Source organism: Eschrichtius robustus, chromosome 6, assembly GCF_028021215.1.
Source record: "Eschrichtius robustus isolate mEscRob2 chromosome 6, mEscRob2.pri, whole genome shotgun sequence".
Classification (NCBI taxonomy): domain Eukaryota; kingdom Metazoa; phylum Chordata; class Mammalia; order Artiodactyla; family Eschrichtiidae; genus Eschrichtius; species Eschrichtius robustus.
Window position 1 is genome coordinate 140167922 of NC_090829.1, and position 19417 is coordinate 140187338.

Here is a 19417-nt window from a genome sequence, read left to right on the forward strand (position 1 = left end):
ATTCAAACAAGTACCTGCCTAGAGACTTTTTTAATGTTTTTTTTTTTTTTATTGTGGTAAAAGTCACATAATCTAAAACATACTATTTTAACCATATTTAACTGTACATTTCAGTGGCACTAAGTACATTCACATTGTTGTGTAACTCTCACCATCATCCATCTCCTGAAGTTTTTACCTTCCTAAACTGAAACTCTGTCCCCATTAAACACTAACTCCTCATTCCCCCTCCCCACCACTCCCACCCCCTGGCCCCTGGCATCTACCGATGTACTTTCTGACTCTATGAATTTGAATATTCTAGGTGCCTCATATAAGTGGTATCAAAAAGTATTTCTCTGCACCTAATGTATATTGGAATGAATTTTTAAGGTTAACTTAATATACGTTCTGCAAGCAGATTGTACCTTTCCCCCCCCCCCCCCCGTGCTGTACAGTAGACCCTCACCAGCCATCTACTTCATACATAGGAGTGTACCTACATTATTCACAATCTTCCAGTCCATCCCACCCCCCACCCAATGTCCATAGGTTTGTTCTCTATGTCTGTGTCTCTATTTCTGCTTTGCAAATAGGTTGATCTGTACCATTTTTCTAAATTCCACATATATGCATTAATATATGATATTTGTTTTTCTCTTTCTGACTTACTTCACTCTGTATGACAATCCCTAGGTCCATCCACGTCTCTGCAAATGGCACAATTTCATTCCTTTTTATGGCTGAGTAATATTCCATTGTATATATGTACCACGTCTTCTTTATCCATTCCTCTGCTGGTGAACATTTAGGTAGCTTCCATGTCCTGGCTATTGTAAATAGTGCCACAATGAACACTGGGGTGCATGTGTCCTTTTGGAATTATGGTTTTCTCTGTGTATATGCCCAGGAGTGGGATTGCTGGATCATATGGTAGTTCTACTTTTAGTTTTTTAAGGAACCTCCATACTGTTCTCCATAGTGGCTGTATCCATTTACATTCCCACCAGCAGTGTAAGAGGGTTCCCTTTTCTCCACACCCTCTCCAGCACTTATTGTTTGTAGATTTTTTGATGATGCCTATTCTGACTGGTGTGAGGTGATACCTCACTGTAGTTTTGATTTGCATTTCTCTAATGATTAGTGATGTTGAGCATCCTTTCATGTGTTCGTTGGCCATCTGTATGTCTTCTTTGGAGAAATGTCTATGTAGGTCTTCCGCCCATTTATGGATTGGGTTGTTTGCTTTTTTGATATTGAGCTGCATGAGCTGCTTGTATATTTTGGAGCTTAACCCTTTGTCCATTGCTTTTGATTGCCACAAATGGGGGAATGGTGCTGTTGACATCTATTGGACAGAGGCCAGGAATGCTGCTCAACATCCTACAGTGCACAGGACAGCTCCCAAAACAAAGAATTGTCCAACCCCAAATCTCAATAGTGCTGAGCTTGAGAAACCCTGTTCTAAAGGAGATAGCACTTTGGCAAACGTGACACCAGGCTGCAAGTTCTTCCAAGCTCTCTCTATGTTTGACTCATAGAGTTCTGACTTCTATTTAAAATTGCATCTTAATATTAAAGTTCCTATAAAATACCTCCATGATGGATTGATATCTTCATATACTGTCTTCTCTAATACATACTTTGAAATGCATCATAAGCCATAGGTTGAATCCAGAAAGGCAGAAAGTGAAGGTAGGGAAAGGGTTAAAATAAATACACACAGTATTAACTCAGCAACTGGAGGGTGAGCTCAGCTATTGTCTAGTTCCTGTTGAGGCAACTTTATTCAGGTGTCAGTCTGGAATCTGTATTAGTTTCCTAGGGCTGCTGTAACAAGTTACCACAAACCTAGGGAATTAAAACAACAGGAATTTACTCTTTCACAGTTCTGAAGGCCAGAGGTTCAAACTCAGAGGCTCCCTCATGCTCCCTCTGAAGGCTTGGGAGGAGGGGAGCTCTGGCATTCCTTGGCTTTTGGCAGCATCGCTCAAGTCTCTGCTTCCATCAACACATAGCCTTCTTCCCTGTGTTTCCGTGACTCCAAATCTCCTTCTTCTCATAGGGATTCTCATTACTGGCCTTAGGGCCCATTCTAATCCAGTATGACCTCATCTTAATTACATCTGTAAAGACTATATTTCCAAATAAGGTCCTATTTACTCATACTGGAGGTTAGGACTTGAACATATATTTTGGGGGGGAACAATTCAATCCACAACACTCAGTCAAGACATATGAGGCACTTTGCTTCTTGACACCACAGAAGTCCTTTTCTCCCTTTGATGCTCACTTCTCTCCTTTGGTCACTGGTGATGGCAATTTCGTTGCTCAGTTGGACGACTGACTACAAGGCTGCCATACTCCTTGCCTGTCTTCACCACTTACTTTACCCTCTTGTGTCTTTTTTCTTTTTCTTCGTTATTTTCCCATCAATGCTCCTTGTCTGCTTGATTTTACCATTGGCAGCTAATCAAGATCCACTTTCCTTTTTGTTAAGACTCTCATGACATTTACCGAGTATAATATCTGAGTTCTTGCATCTTCCTGGCGACATTCATTTGCTGTCAGTTGCCTGCCTTTTGAACTGCAAAAGATGTTTTCTTCTAAGTGCTTAATGCCAGGAGTCCTTGGGGGAATCTGATGCTTCCAGAACAGTGGACCTTAGATGGCAAAGCTCTGCTACATTAGCAGCTCTGGGAGATTGCAGTTGGGATTGTTTAATATTCAGATGTCATCATTTTGGTTTTTAATTTATTTATGAACAATAGCCTTTGGGGAACCCTGAAGGTAAAAGATAGTAAGAACTTAGAGGCATCATGTAGAAAGCAGGGAGTGCAGTGTCCAATTGAGGAATGAAAATGCTGGGCCAGAAAAAATTTTTTAATTAGGCAATGCAATAGATTCTGTGAGAAGAGGCAAGGGCCATGGGATGACTCCCACCCTCAGTCAGTGCTGAAGAGCCTGAAACCCCTGTCTTGGTCTAACTCTGATGATGCTGAAAAGATGCTCAAGCAGAAATACGAAATGACCATCAACACCAGAGGCAAAAATCAGCACGGCAGCCATGTTCTGTTACAATTACCAAAAGCTGTAGTTGAATGTATGAAAGCTGCTTAAGTATATGGAGCAGACTTTTAAAATATGCACAAGTCATGCAATGAAGAGCTGCAGAATGGCTGTTCATTGGTCTCAACTGTGTGCAGAAGCAGGTGGTTGGAGGTGAAAGATATGTATTGATTTTCCTTCATCTTCTCACTGTGTCATTGCATCCCCTGTCACTCAGAGGTTCACGCACGTGGTCCTCTGAGGTATGGTTCCCTAAGTCCTGTTTCTGTCCCTTTAAAATATTGACAGGAGAGTTCTCAACGGGAACACTGCTGTTATCTATCTTGTCTAAGATTGTGACTCTCTGTCTCTCCCCCGAAATTCTTATCCCCCTTCCATGCTTTATTTCCCTTCTTAGAGAATCACTTCCAAATACACTATGTATTTACTCATTAATCTCATTCATCGTATGTCTCCCCTCCTTAGAACGGCAGCTCCATGAGGGCAGGGGGTCTTGTCTGTTTTGTTCACTGCTGTGTCTGCTGTACCTGACCCAGCCCTGGACCACTCCCACTTTACCAGCCCCCAAATACACATGCTTGTTATTACTTTGGTTGTGATTTTGCTAGAGGGAACAAATTGATGTTGCAGGCGTAAAGTATTTGTAAAATGGGGATAACAGTAGAATTTATCTCATGAGGTTGTTGTGAATTAGTACCTGTAAAGGCCTAGAACAGTGCCTGACACAGAATAAGAGCTTGGCAATGTCCCTCCCTCTCATGGTGCCCCTCTGGCTGTGCTTGTTTGGAGCCCAAGTGTCCTGCTGCTAAAAGGAATTCATATGTTTTGTCTTCCATCAAGTCTCAGAATAAAGGAGCATAACATATAACATTTTATCAGTGTTCATTTTTGCCACCCGTTTATTTTTCTTAACATTTTGGTGCTTGGTCATTACTTCTCTGTTGGGGAAACTATCAATGGAAGGGAAAAAAAAAAAAAAAAAAAAACAAGGGAAAGGAAATGATAGTGCTTATTTCAACAACTTACCTTTTCATAGATTTATGTATAAATATAGTTCTGTTTTCTTTAGAATTATTAAAATTTAATGAATCCATATGCTTAATTAAGTTAAATATATCAATGTTTCATGGTCTTCTATAATTACATCATGACCTCAGGCACTCAGTCAATCCACTCACTAATTTAATTGTTGTCTGGCCATCCAGGCAGATCCATGCCGTTTGCGGGCAACTACTTCTTCCACTTGGGTTATAATCTGGAGGGTCTGTGTTACGGACTGAGTGTTTGTGTTTCCCCCAAACTCATAAATTGAAGCCCTAATCTCTAATGTGATGGTATTTGGAGATGGGGCTTTTGGGAGGTGATTAGGGTTAGATGAGATCAGAAGGGGGACCTCATGTTGAGATTAGTGCCCTTATAAGAAGAGACACCAGAGAGCTCTGTCTATGTCCTCAAGTGAGGACATAGCAAGAAGGTGGCTATCTGCAAGCCAGGAAGAGGGTCCATACCAGAACTCCAGCCTTCTGACACCTTGATCTCAGACTTCCAGCCTCCAGATCTGTGAGAAGATAAATTTCTGTTGTTTAAGCCTCCCTGTCTATGGTGTTTTGTTATGGCAGCCCAAGCTAAGATAGACTGTAATACAGTGTTCTGCTCTCCTCTACATAAGGAGCAGGTGTGACCCAACCTGAGATAATTGCACACATCATCCCTAGAAGTGGATCTTGAGCAGAGGGAAGAAAATACAAATGGGTGGAGTTCATTCACTTGTGTCCCCCTGACCAGACCCCTCTTGCCGTGGGTCTCTTGAAGTTGCCCATACTTTTGCCTGAGTGTCCAGTCTCTTGCACTGATACTGTGTGCTCTTGACATTCTTCCAATAAATCCTCCTATTTAATTTAGACAGAATTAGTGTCTGTTGCTTACGACCCAAGAATCCCAATTAATATATCTACCAGCTCTGCCAGTTAATGTGTAAGGACTACATACCTTATAAGTTCTCCTTTTATAAAATATTATAGCTATATTTTTATGCTTACCATTGGATAATAGACTTCTGAAATGAAGTTGATAATTAGATGACTTTTGACATATTATATTTGAGTCATCGGTTTTATTTTGATGGAGCAACCCAAAGATAATACTAGCTAAAATTTTTATTCTTCATACGGTAATATTTGAATAAATCATCAGAATCATTATTCCCTGTGTTGAATTTCTCATTATATTTGTGAGACGGCCCTGGGGAATGGTAGGATGGACAAATGGTATGCAGATAAGCTTATGCATAGGTTAGCATTAACAGGCATTTGATGTTTTCAGCTTTGCTATAGATTATACAACTATTACTGACTTGCATAAATGAGCAGGAAACTACAAATTAATTTATGGTAAGGAAATTCTGAAAGACTTATGCTATTGACTTTTACTGATACTATGTAATTGGAAAAAGTGTGGTGATTTAAGATGAAAATTGATTTACATAAATGTTCATCATGGTCTTTTATTTCCATGGAGAAGGGCTATTGATGTATTACTCACATTTTAATGTCCACAAGCCCTAGTGAACATTAAACTTTCAGATGATACAAAAAAGCATTGTGACACACTGGATTTCAAGCCAGAGTGGTTGATGCTTCAGTCCCAATGATCAGCTGAGCCAAGACTTGTGGAGGTGTTTGGAGCAAAGTAGATATTTATTCAATTACTTAACTCAATGAATAATTATTGTTCCCACCCTGTTCCTGCTGCTGTGGTGTTTGCTGGGCATACAGTGTGCAACACGGCCTTTTGCAAGCAAAGAGGATATAGTCTAAAAGAAGACATAAATGTATACAAATAAGAGCAATAAATCAGAAGCACCAAGACAGAGTTATCTACCAGAGCAATGAGGCCCAAAGGCTCAGCTTTTCAAGTAGAAGGTGGGAAAGTGTCCAGGAAGGAAGTGTTGTGTGTGTATGTGTGTGTGTGTGTGTGTGTGTGTGTGTAATAATTCTGGTAGAGCCCACAGTGTAAGAAGAGTTTATGAGATGAGATATAGGCAGGGCATGTTGATAAATGCAAGAAGCTGAGCATGACCTAAATATTGGTGTGAGAAGAAATGCAAAGAGAATCAAGGCTGCAAAGGAAGGTCAGGTCAGACCTTGGCAGGGTCTGTGGGCCAGGATAGGCACTTGGAATTGATCTATCATGTACACAAGAGGCATTAACATATTTCAGTGTTAGATTGAAATGATTGGATTTATGTTTTAGAAAGACCTCTTTAGTAGGAGAGAGGAGCCTGGATAAAAGAAAGGAAAAACTAGAATTCTAAAGACCCACTGAGAGATGGCTCTGGGGATTGTTGAGGAAATGGTACTAACTTGAGGGAAGGAAGTGAGGATGAGAGAGGAGGAGAGGGATGGGAGGGATGTTAATGATAAAAGTGTGACCGGACTTGATGCCTGATTTGCATTGAGTTGGAAATTGTTGCACAAGAAAGGGAGGAGGCAAGACTGACTGTCAGGGATGGGTCTCGGGTAGACATTGAGAATTCATAATGTAGAGGACAAAAAGCAAGACTGTGGATGGAAAGCAGGATAATAACTCAATGCTAGGTGCATTGAATTTGAGACGCTTGCAGGACATTTACATCAATGCCCAGGAAGCAACTGAACATTGAAGTCAGCAGGGTCTCTGGCCTAGACATGCAGTTCTGGAAGTTGCAAGCATATAGGTAGAGTTAAAAGTATAAAGTAAATGTGATGGTCTAGGGAGACAGGGTGGAATGAAGAGAGGCTGCCATTTCTTTGTGGGTGGGCAGGAGGAGACCAGCTCACAAAGGAGTTGGGGAGGAAGTGGTCGAGGGGCACACTGGGAGAAAGTGCATCCAGAGACCAAGGGGAGAGGGGCTTCAGGAAGCAGTCAGAAGCCAAAAATGCCCCAGAGAGGGTCAAGTGGATTTCAATTGTATTATATGTTGCTTTGGAAAAAGGATAAGCGAGCTATTTTGAGAGAGTTAGGCTAGGATGCTTATCTTTAGATCAGTTATTGTAAAGGGAACTGAAGCTCTGGGTCCCATCTCTGAGTGGCCAAACGTGCCGTCTCAACTTATGCTGCCAGGATATAATTGAGCACCTGATTGACATGTGTTCTTTCTCCCTCTAGCAAACGATTTCTCAGCCTCAGCACCGTTGACATTTTAGACCTGATAAGTCTTCTTTGTGGAGGGTGTCCTATGCATTGCAGCAGGCTTAGCAGCGTCCCTGGCCTTTACCCACCAGGTGCCAGTTCCACCGTCCCTGTCTCCAAATTGTGACAACTGACAATTTCTCCAGGCAATGCTCAATGTCTCCTGGGGAGTAAAGTGGCCCCAGTGGAGAACAATTTCTCTAGATCTGTAGCAAGACAGATCAAGCTGCACATTCTGAAATGTTCGCCAGGATAGGAGCACAGACATAGAAAATGATTTTAGATGAAAACTGTCAGCCGTGGAGGTGTCTCAGAAAAGATGTGTGTGGTGATGGAAGCCAAATAACCAAGCAATATAGACCTTAACTGTCGGAGTAAAACAGATATTTTTTTTCTGAAGCAATGAACAAATTGTCTCTAGAAGGACAAGACAGAACTGTAAAAGCCAATAATAAAGAAGACTTCACACAGTTACATCCACATGCCCTTGAATACTAAGCATGGGGACTCAAGAGCTCATGGCAATAACTGTTTGTTTGGGTCCATTGGTGAGCAGGACCGTCTATCACTTTGGTAATACTCCTTCTAGATCTTCAGTAGTTTAAAATACCAGCTCAGAGTCATGTCATCTGTTCTCTACCTCACTTCTGCTTACCTCAAAGCAAAGAATTCTGGTGCTCTTAGTTCTTGAGGCAGATGAAATATTTTTTTCCTGTTCATTTGGTTTGGTTTTCTGCTTTCCAGGATCCAGGCAGTATTCTTGGTTATTAGCAGATTTATTTTCCCTTGCTTTCACTCATAAAACAACGGAATGCATAAACCCCCTAGTGAGGGTTTTCCTCACCTGCTGAGTATGCGGTTGTGACTCACTCTGGTTTCTTTCGGAGAATAGTCCTATTCATTGGTTCCTTCATTCAGTCAGTCGACAAGCAATCATCGCTTGCCTGTTGGGTGTAAGACACTGCACCACTCACCACAGACACTGGATGGCGCCGTAGATAGAATAGGGCCCCTTCATTTTGCTCAACTTGGGGAGTGAGACAATAAACACGTAATATTAATATATAAATGGAAAGATGAAATAAATACAAATTGTGATCGTGGTTATGTTAGGAAATAAACAGAGTAATGTGACCGTAACTGGGATGGAGTGAGATCAGGGATCTGATTTAGGTTAAGTTGGTCGGGGAAGGCAGATCTGAGGAGACAATGTTTGGTCTGCTGCCTATAGGATAAGATGCAGCCAAGCGTTTCAGGAGCTGGAAAAAGGTAAAAAATCCTCTGAGAACAGGAAGGACCACAGTCTGGTGAGCAAGGGGTTGAGTGGTGGAAAAGAACGCTGGAGAGGGAGGTGGGGTCAGATCACAAAGACCTTTTTGCATTTGAATTTTGGTCTCAACAATAAAGGGAAGACAGTGAAGGGTTAAGCTGGAGATAGGAGAAGGTTTTGTGTCTAAGGTTTTAGAATATTATTTTGCCTGCTGTGTAGGAACCGCATGGGAAAAGTAAGAGGGGAAGCAGAAAGAACAGGAGGAGGCCATTGGATCTGCCCAGTAACAGAGGATGGTGGAAGGATGCGGGTGGAGGGAGTGGAGAGAGAAGTGTGAACTGATCTGAGATGTGTTGGGTGCAGAACAGATGGGCTATGGTAAGCAGAACAGTGGCCTCCTGAAGATGTCTATGCCTAATTGCCAGAACCTGTGAATATGTTACCTTCCTTGGAAAAAGGAACTTTGCAGATGTGATTAAGAGTACAGACATTGAGATGGGGAGATCCTGGGTTACCTGAGTGGGTCCATTCTAATGGACCCTTAAAAGTAGAGAATCTTTTGCAGCTGAATTAGAGAGAAGCAATAGAAGAAGAGATTTGAAACATGAGAGGGACTTTACCCACAATTGCTGGCTTTGAAGAAGGAGGAAGGGGGCTTTGAGCCAAGATGTGTAGGTGGCTTCTAGAAACTGGGAAAGACTCTTAGCTGGTAGCCAACAAGGAAAAGGGCTCTCAGTCCAACAATTGCGAGGAAGACAATTTTGCTGACAACCTGAATTAGCAAGGAAATGGACTCTCTCCTAGAGCCTCCAAAAAGGACGTGGCCCTGCTGACACCTTGATTTTGGCCCAGGGAGACTCATGTCAGACTTGTGGCCTTCAAAACTGTAACATAATAAATGAGTATTGTTTAAGCCACAAGTTTGTGGTAATTTGTTAGAGAAGCAATAGGAAAGTAACACATAGAGCTTGGTGGCTGATTGGATATGGAGGGTAGGAGGACTGAAGAGTGGCCACCTACGTTTCCACTTTGATCAACCAGTGGGCAATGATGTCGTATAATGAGGTGCAGAAAACTCAGGGAGAAACAGATTATGGAGGGTGGAAACAAGGCTGCTGTTTCGGTCATTGATGTTTTAGAAGTTTGAAATGTCTATAAGATATTTAAATGGAGGTACTAAACAGGAAATTGATTATATAAGCCTTGGGTTCAGAGGAGAAGTCTGAACTAGTGATAAAATTTTGGACTAGAAAGAATGGGTGATATTTACAAATGTGAACTTAACCGATCAGACCTAAGAAGGGAGTGTAGACGGAGAAGCAGGGCTAAAGTCCTATTCATAGACACTGTAGCATATGGTTGTTGTGTAGGGCAGGAGCCGAAGACAGCAGAAGTGATGGAGAAGGAGCCCAGAGTGGTGGAGAAAAGAGCAGGAGAGCACAGCGTCAGAAAATCGAGAGAGAGGTGTGTATGGAAAAGGAGGAAGGAACTGTGCCTAAGGCTGCAGAGAGGTCTGGTGGGGCTATGACACAGAAGTGCCACAGAATTTGGCAGTGGAGGTGGGTCACGGTCCTTGACAAGAGAGTAGAGTGGTAAGAATGGGGGACAGATAGGACCAGGATGAAGAGATGGCGGGGGGCTAGGTGATTAAATTCAGACAGTGAGTCGTAACTTGTTTCACAGGAAACAGGAGAAAAACATGCAGAGGTTTTACCTAGAGTTGAGTAAGAGGTAAAGAGGTGCCTTTGAAAGATGGATCAGGTTTGTGTACTGACATGAATAACGTGGTGGGGAGGGATAAATGTATCTGAGTGGGAGAGAGAGAGAGAGAAGAGAGAAAAATAAGTGAGGAGTAGGATATCTGAGAAGGGAATAGGAGATGGGACCCAGAGCACAAGCAGAGGAATTTACCAGTTTTGTTCCTTGTAGTAGGAAAGCAGGGAAGATGGATAGAGATGATGGTAGGTCTATAGATTTGTTGGTGGGAGGAAGATGAAAAATAAAACTCCAGGCAGCATACTGAGCCCAGCCTTTCTACATTAGTATTGCCTTAATAACAACTTGGGAGTCATAATCCAAAAATTCAGACATAAGGATGGAGGACACTGAGTCACTTTGATCTCAATGACATTTTTATGATTGTACCAAATATGTTTCTGACGTCTGTAAGAAGAAAGTCTAGAATGTGGAGCAAAATAATGCCTTTGGGAAAGAACATTAATGCACAACAATAACTACTAAACCTGCCTCTCTTACTTCCCCAGGCCTCGTGTTTCTTTTAGTCATTTTATTATCAAGCATCTGAGAGGCTGACCAGCAAGCCTGTGTCAAGGGACTGGGCTCTTTAAGGTGTCATCTGGCAGTGGTAGTAGGATCTTTTTGAGTCAAACCATTTGTCTTCCCAGGCGAACTTGAAACCAGAGATACTCATCACTGAGCTGACCTCGTGGTGTCATGATGGCTTAGCTCTTGGAGGCATTTTTTTCTGAACTATCTGTACTACTAGTCTATGCATGGTTTTTAGGGGTCCATAAGGGGAAAGAAAACACTAGAATTTTTATGACAGTAACTTTTATCTCATTCTCCTTAAAATTCTTGCATATTAGAGTATATACAGAATTCTTAACACAGTAATATATGCATGCAATTCACGGCTCAATAACACTCCATAGAACAGTGAGTGTGCTCAAAACCTGTAACCCAAGAGAGGAAAGTGGTCAAAGTCGTTTGTGGACCACTACTCTAAATACCTAAGCCAGCTGACTAAGGTACTTTTGCACTCATCATCTCCTTCTCCTTCCTCCTTTTATCTTCTTCTCCTTCTCCTCCCCTTTCCCCCTTCCCTCCCCACCTTCTTCTTCTCCTCCTTCTTCTTTTCAAGAGGGCCCTGATTCCCACAGCAGGATGTGATTGGCTGCTTTGAATAGTTTTTCAGCCTGGCAGGGACTGAAACCCTCTATGCAGGGATAAGCAATACCTGGGCCTGAGCCCCTTTATCAGGAGGGTTGCTTGGCTAGGAGACTTTGTCTGCAAGAGTGTAGTGGGGAGGGGGACCAGGACAGATGACTCAGGGCCCTCCCAGGTTGACCAGATGTCAAGGCAGCACACACTATGGAGCCTTCATTTTGGTTCTTACACCACAATGAAGGCAGCAGAACAGTGTGGCTGCAGTGGGGATTGTAATCCCAGAGTCCTGTCTACCCAGTGCCTTCTCCCTCAGGGGACTGGCCCCACCTCCCAACCACAGAGCCCCGGGGGTTGCTCTGAGCACTGTGGGGAAAGCTCTGTGATCGAAGACCCTTCCTCAGCCGTGGACTTCCTGCCCCTGAACACCCATCTATCTGTGTGGGCTCCATTCTGCCCCATGCACTGAATCCCCATTTCTCTGCCTGGCTTTCCAGCACTGCCTACAACTTGTGAGCCCCTGACCTCTGCATCCCCAGCCCACTTTACCATCCCATTTCCTGTTTCTCAAATCCTCACTGCCTCACCAGTGATCTGGACACACAGTGTCCTACCCACACATCTAGTCTTGGTTCTCAGCACGGGGCTGGCCGCCTGCCCTGCAGCCCAGTGTCTTTTTCTTTTCACACTCAGAAATTATGGCTAATTTTAAGTTGAAATGTGACTATTGAACAACCTTACACACACCCACACCCACACCTCTGCACACGGTGGTCGTGGGACAGTAAAGCAGTGGATTCTCATCTTTGTCATCTTTGTTGATGGCTCCCTTCCCACAGTCTCGCCTGATGGGTTTGGATCACAGAGAACCTTCCAGAGGATGGAGGACACCCTGGCCACTTCTGAGCTGAGCCATGAAAGACCGGCTCCCAGAGGAAGGAGGAGAGGATGGGGGGAAGCTCTGCTAGAGAGGGAGAAGGAGAACCCACCCCTCCCCTCCTGGAGGGTGATGGGAAAGATGATGGACTTAGAGGGAGAGGACACTCCCCTTCCAGGCTGAAGTCTCCGGAAGGAGTGAATGATGGAGGGAGAGAGCTGGAAGGATGTTTGGATGGCCTCTCAAGGGATGCCCCCAGTCAGCATCTGATGGCTGGACAGGGAGCTTGCAGCTCTGCTCCTGGTACCTTGATTTGTACAGGGATTGACAGCAGAAGGCTGTGGGCCAGCAGAGGCTGGGGACCAGGTAATGAGGCTGCAAAAGGCTCAGACTTGGCAAACAGCTCAAATGACAAGGGCCACCGACTTGATCAGTCAGTCCCGGTACAGGTGCCAAGGAGAAGGTGGGACCAGAGCACTTTGTGGCTCCATTCCAGGCACTGGATCAGACCAGCCCACCAAGAGGTGGTGGTAGCACAGGATGCAAATCTGAAAAACTGAGTCTTTACCTAAAGGACAGGGAGCCATCTCGCCCATTTAAAATGGAAAACACTGGGCACTTGATTGGCAAGTTTAAAGCTTGTCTCCTTGTGCCTTTCCCCAGCTCATAAGGAAGATTATAACAATTATGAGAAAGGAAGAATGTTTGCAGGTCTACATAGCGTTTCAGCTACAGTGATGACCCTGTGATATTATTACTGTGTGTCATGTTATATGATCTGCAGTGCACCGTTCTGTACTGATTGATTGGCCCAGAAGTGGCTTCTCTACAGCAGCTGCCCAGAGCTGGATGAGTCGGTACACATGGTGTATGGCTGTGTGCCTTAGGGAGACACTGCCTGTTTCCAGGGCCCTGTGCTCTCGGGTCTTCAGCAAGGCCATTTGTGAAATGAAGTTATCAGTATCCCACCCACCTGAACCCAAGGGGCTGCATCCAATGATTTTTTAATGGTAACAGCTAGTAGCCACTGTGTGTTTCCTCTGTGCCAGGCACTGTTCTGCATTCATGCTCAGAACAACACTTCGGTGGGTATTCTCTTGCTGAACTTATCTGAAGGATAAGGAAATGGAAGCCTAGGTATTTATGATTGCTCACAGCTAGTAAGTGGTAGACTGAGAATCTGGTTTCATCTCGACTTTCTCCAAACCCTGCATTTTTTTAAAAACAAGCTCTGGCCAGTTTTTATTAAAGAAAATTTTGGCATGATTTACTTTTCACCAGTCTGTTCTGGCATGCTTTTAATGATATCAGAATCGCCTAGAAAATAAGACACAATAATATTACAGTTCATTTAATGGCAACTGGTAATCATCAAATTAGCAATGGTTATCTTCAAAAGTCAGTTATACTAGCTGTGCTGTCATTTCTCAAGGTTGACCAGATACCTAGAGTCACAGACCTTTTCCACATAAGATGCATCACGTAAATCAGACTTGGTTTATCACCAGCATTTATAAAGCCACACTAGGGAAAGAACTAGGTCTGGGGGCACATGCGTGGTCTTAATATAGTGAATGTTTAGCCTGCCCTGGTTATTACAAAATCAGAAGAGCGAGAATATTCACAGCAAACCTTGCATTTTTTAATGCCTCATGCATACCAGGCAGCTTGCAACTGCACACACAATGATCCTGGATTTACAAAGCCCTGGAAGTTAGGACAGCTACACTAGTGTGATGATTTAAGGAATTGCTGATCTCTAGGAAGAATTATTCAGCCCACTTGAATTATTGAGATCATGGCTTCACTTTCCATTTCATTTTTCAAGTGTGCACATACCCTCAGGTAATTTCTACCAGCTACAGTACCCTGTTGCATATTTAAAGGTTATAAACAATAGCACTTTTTGCTTTGCTTTTGTTTTAATGACCAAATGAAGGAGGTAAGTAAGTGAGTGTAATGGCTTCACTTACCTGCATTGGGAGTGCTTTTTGGGGAAGTATTTTCATGCAGCCATAGGAAGCCAAATAAGACATTTGAAAACAGGTTTTTTTTTTAAATTTTAAATTAGGATATATATTTCACCCCTTATTTGTTTCACTTTATTTGCAATTGAGTTAGCTCAAAACAAAGTGCATTTATTTGATTACTGGCCTGTGTCAGTTGCCCTGATGTGTTTTGTTTTGTTTTTTTTCTGTTTATTATTTAATTGTGATACTAAGTGTTAAGCCAGTACTAAGACAGGAAAGAAGATACATAGAGCTTTCAAAGATTATATAGGACCTTGGGCAGGACTTCTTAAATGGGAGCTGGCTTGAGGTCACAAGCTTTCAAATCAATGGATAAGCACTTAATAGAAGGCTTCCCTTCATGACAAGGATGAAATATGGAGCAGATTACACAGGGTGACCCGGGCAGACCTGGGCCTGAAGCCATGTCTCACTCATGTCTGTGGTGTCTTGCCTGTAGACTTTTACGGTCCTCTCTGCCCGACTGTTTGACCTGGCTTGGTCCAGCTGTAGTCACTCTCATAACATGTCAAACACTCCCACTTGTCCTTCTCTTTTTGTGTATTCCTTCAACTTCTATTTAGGAAAACAGCTGAGGGAACGCCCTTCCTGGTACCCCCAACAGCCTCTGGAAGTAGAAAGCTCTAACCCTTTTCTGTGGGTTATGTCTCTAAGCTGTGCAAGACTGAATATTGGTTTATGGATTAAGGGGGCAGCTAAAAACCTGCCCATCAAGACCAGAAAGAGTGGGTCAAGGCATCCTTCTTTCACCTGCTGTGGCTCCTCCCATTTAGACAGTTGTTTGCACACCTGTGTGCACTCCTTAGGCAGGTGACCAGTATACAGCACAGGCTCTTCAGGAATACATAATTAATCAAAACCTAATAACTAGAATAATGTAATCTGAAGAATTAAAATCAGCACTCCTGATATTTGCTCTGTATAGGATGCATATAAATAGCTTTTTGTCCTCTTCAGCTTATACTTAGTGAGGGAGAATTAGCAATCCCAAATTATTCAATAAAAGGGGCTTATGAGCAGGTACCTAGCTGCATGGACACTGGTACTGGGGGGGGGGGTGCCTTAAAGCTGTGTTCGTATAGCAAGCACATTGGTGTTACATAGATCGTATGTTTATTTGCGTGGCTTGGAGAAATACCTACCCAAGCCATCCCTCAGGTTCTGTTTTAGTGGAGGTGAGAGGGTACCTCTTAGAGAATTTGATGTGGGACAATAGAAAAAAGCTATTATTTCAAATATTTTAGAAGTGTAGGCCCAAGGTTGACAACATTGGTTTAGGAGATCCCCCGATGGAGCTTTGTATTTAAACAAAGATAAGCACCTGGTATCTAAACAGTCTGGAACAGGAGTAGTTGAAACAGAGACTCAATTTTCTGTTTTTACAGGGTAGGCCAGGGAGTTTGGGGGCTCAGAGATGAAGAAAATTGGGGTTGGGTCTAGACACAGAGGGTGAGAACTGGCCACAAGGAATATTCTCTGATGCTCTGATGGTGTATTTTTGGGTAACAAAGCACCCAAACCCCATAGGGTAAAATAATGAACATTTCATTATGTTTACAATCTGCAGGTCTATTGATTCCTCTGCTCCAACAAGGCATTGAATGGGGTCCCTGGATGGCATTCAGCTGGCAGCTGGTCTGGTCTGGAGGGTCCAAGACGGCTTCACCCACCTGCTGGGAGGCTGGGCTCAAGTCAACCTCTCCTCTAGCCACAGTGAGTTTCTCCCTCTCATGGGTTTCACATCTCTCCATGTGGACTTTCCCACAGGGCAGTCCAATGTCTTGCATGGCGGCTCAGGCTCCAAGCACAAGAGCTCCAACAGACAGGAAGTGGAGGCTGCAGGTCTGCGTTGGAATCTGGCACAGCATCACTTACACTGTATTCTACTGGTCAAAACAGTCACAGGCCCACTTGGATTCAGTGGGAGGGGACAGAGGCCCCAACTCTCCATGGTAAAATGTCAAAGGCTTTGTGACCTTCTTTAATCTGCCATATCTGCCATTCAGCTTGAGGTTGGCTTTTGTTCTGCACTAGCTTTAGTCCATCTCTCTCTTCCCCCAACACTTCGTAAAAGTGAGCAAAAGAAGGAGAAGAGGCTGTGTTCTTGCCTGGGACACCCCAGTGTAGACAGGAGGCTCGACCTCAGCTGGCAACCAGGAATCTGAGGGAGCAGAGATTGAGAGAGAGGTGAGAAGAAGACCTTAGGTCACCTGAGGGATCTGCAGGAGTATTTGGGAGAGCTCTGGATGCCCCACAGTATGTAAAATGAGGGTGGACATCATCGACTTGAATAATAACAGAAGACCAGAGGACTGGGAAATATCTTGTTCCTACCATAGATTACAATAGAAAACACTTATCTTTTTTGCCTCTTCCACCCAGAAGGTACACTTCACAAAAACAGTAATTATATCTGGCTTTTTTTTTTTTTTGGCCATGTCTTAAGCACCCAGCAAGTGCTCAATTACTATTTGTTGAATAAACATACAGCTGTGAATGTATTCCTTGCTATGTGCTGTTAACTGTTGGTGAATAGCAATTACTACATTTAACATAATGACAACACTATGCCATTATAAGCCCCATGCGACAGATAAAGATAATAACCCACCCACAGTTGTTTAAATCCAGGCATGCCCAACTTCAAGCTTTTAAGCCAGCTAGGCATTTTGACTCTCCATTCACAAGTATTTCTTCAACCATTGCAATATACACAGCACAGGATCCATCCCAAGGGAGAGTATAGTTTATTTAACCAGGGATATGAAGACAAATTCACAAAGAGTGAGTTGGCAAGAATATAACTAAATAATGATTAAAATATGTCACAAGGCAGTGCAGGAGAACCAATGGCAAAAAAAAGACAAGGATAGTAAATTCTGTGAGTCCAGAGGACCCAGAAATTTATGGACTGAGTAAGCTTCACAGAGAGGCTGAGGCTCCTAGGATGGGATGATGTAATGGATTAGGGAGGGGGTAGGATCAGGAGTACCTGCCATAAAGTTGGGGGAGAGGGGAGGGGCAAGGGGAAAGGCATGATTCAAGATGTGGGGACAGTAAAAATGCAAGGCACATTGGAGGAATAGTGACCAGGTTCAAGGGGATATCCGTGCTGGATTTAAAAGTGTTCCCACAAATAACACTCACATAAGAGGTAGAACTAAGAAATGGAAAGATGATTACTGTAATAGAATTTTACCATTAAAAGACTAACTTTAGAACGAGCTTCAAGATGGCAGAGAGTAAGACGCGGAGATCACCTTCCTCCCCACAAATACATCAGAAATACATCTACATGTGGAACAGCTCCTACAGAACACCTACTGAACGCTGGCAGAAGACCTCAGACCTCCCAAAAGGCAAAAAACTCCCCACTTGTACCTGGGTAGGGCAAAAGAAAAAAGAAAAAACAGAGACAAAAGAATAGGGATGGGACCTGCACCAGTGGGAGGGAGCCGTGAAGGAGGAAAGGTGTCCACACACTAGGAAGTCCCTTCGCGGGCGGAGACTGCAGGTGGCAGAGGGGGAAGCTTCGGAGCCACGGAGGAGAGCGCAGCCACAGGAGTGCGGAGGGCAAAGCGGAGAGATTCCTGCACAGAGGATCAGTGCCGACCAGCACTCACCAGCCCGAGAGGCTTGTCTGATCACCCGCCGGGGCGGGCGGGGGTTGGGAGCTGAGGCTCGGGCTGTGGTCGGATCCCAGGGAGAGGACTGGGGTTGGCGCGTGAACACAGCCTGAAGGGGCTAGTGCGCCACAGCTAGCCGGGAGGGAGTCCGGGAAAAGGTCTGGAGCTGCTGAACAGGCAAGAGACTTTTTCTTGCCTCTTTGTTTCCCGGCGCGCAAAGAGAGGGGATTCAGAGCGCCGCCTAAACGAGCTCCAGAGACGGGCGCGAGCTGCGGCCATCAGCGCGGACCCCAGAGACGGGCATGAGACGCTAAGGCTGCTGCTGCCGCCACCAGGAAGCCTATGTGCGAGCACAGGTCACTCTCCACACCGCCCCTCCCGGGAGCCGGTGCAGCCCGCCACCGCCAGGGTCCCGTGATCCTGGAACAACTTCCCCGGGAGAACGCACGGCGCGCCTTGGGCTGCTGCAACGTCACGACGCCTCTGACGCCGCAGGCTCGCCCCGCCTCTTCCGTACCCCTCCCTCCCCCCGGCCTGAGTGAGCCAGAGCCCCCGAAGCAGCTGCTCCTTTAACCCCGTCCTGTCTGAGCGAAGAACAGACACCCTCAGGCGACTTACACGCAGAGGCGGGTCCAAATTCAAAGCTGAACCCCGGGAGCTGTGCGAACAAAGAAGAGAAAGGGAAATCTCTCCCAGCAGCCTCAGAAGCAGCGGATTAAAGCTCCACAAACAACTTGATGTGCCTGCATCTGTTGAATACCTGAATAGACAACGAATCATCCCAAATTCAGGAGGTGGACTTTAGGAGCAACAATATATATATATATTTTTTCCCTTTTTCTTTTTTTGTGAGTGTGTATGTGTATGCTTCTGTGTGTGATTTTCTCTGTATAGCTTTGCTTTTACCAATTGTCTTAGGGTTCTCTCTGTCCGTTTTTTGTTTTTTATTTTAGTATAGTTTTTAGTGCTTGTTATCATTGGTGGATTTGTCTTTTGATTTGGTTGCTCTCTTCTTTCCTTCTTTTTTATTTTTATTACTTTTTAAAAATTGTTTAAAATAATAATTTTTTATTTTAATAACTTTATTTTTATTTTATTTTATCTTCTTTCTTTCTTTCTTTTTTTCCCTCCCTTTTATTCTGAGCCGTGTGGAAGACAAGCTCTTGGTGCTCTGGCCAGGCGTCAGGGCTGTGCCTCTGAGGTGGGAGACCCAAGTTCAGGATACTGCCCCACCAGAGACCTTCTAGCTCCATGCAATATCAAACGGTGAAAATCTCCCAGAGATCTCCATCTCAATGCCAAAACCCAGCTGCACTCAACGACCAGCAAGCTACAGTGCTGGACACCCTATGCCAAACAACTAGCAAGGCAGGAACACAACCCCACCCATTAGCAGAGAGGCTGTCTAAAATCATAATAAGGCCACAGACACCCTAAAACACACCAACAGACATGGACCTGCCCACCAGAAAGACAAGCTCCAGCCTCATCC

General features: G+C 44.1%; 1 non-coding gene across 1 annotated transcript; it reads right to left on the reverse strand.

Annotated features, from left to right (window-relative positions):
- Positions 1-13765: 13765 nt before the first annotated feature.
- On the reverse strand, positions 13766-13896 carry LOC137766850 (small nucleolar RNA SNORA72). Its single transcript, XR_011074384.1, has one exon. It is a non-coding gene; the product is annotated as a small nucleolar RNA SNORA72 (small nucleolar RNA).
- Positions 13897-19417: the final 5521 nt, after the last annotated feature.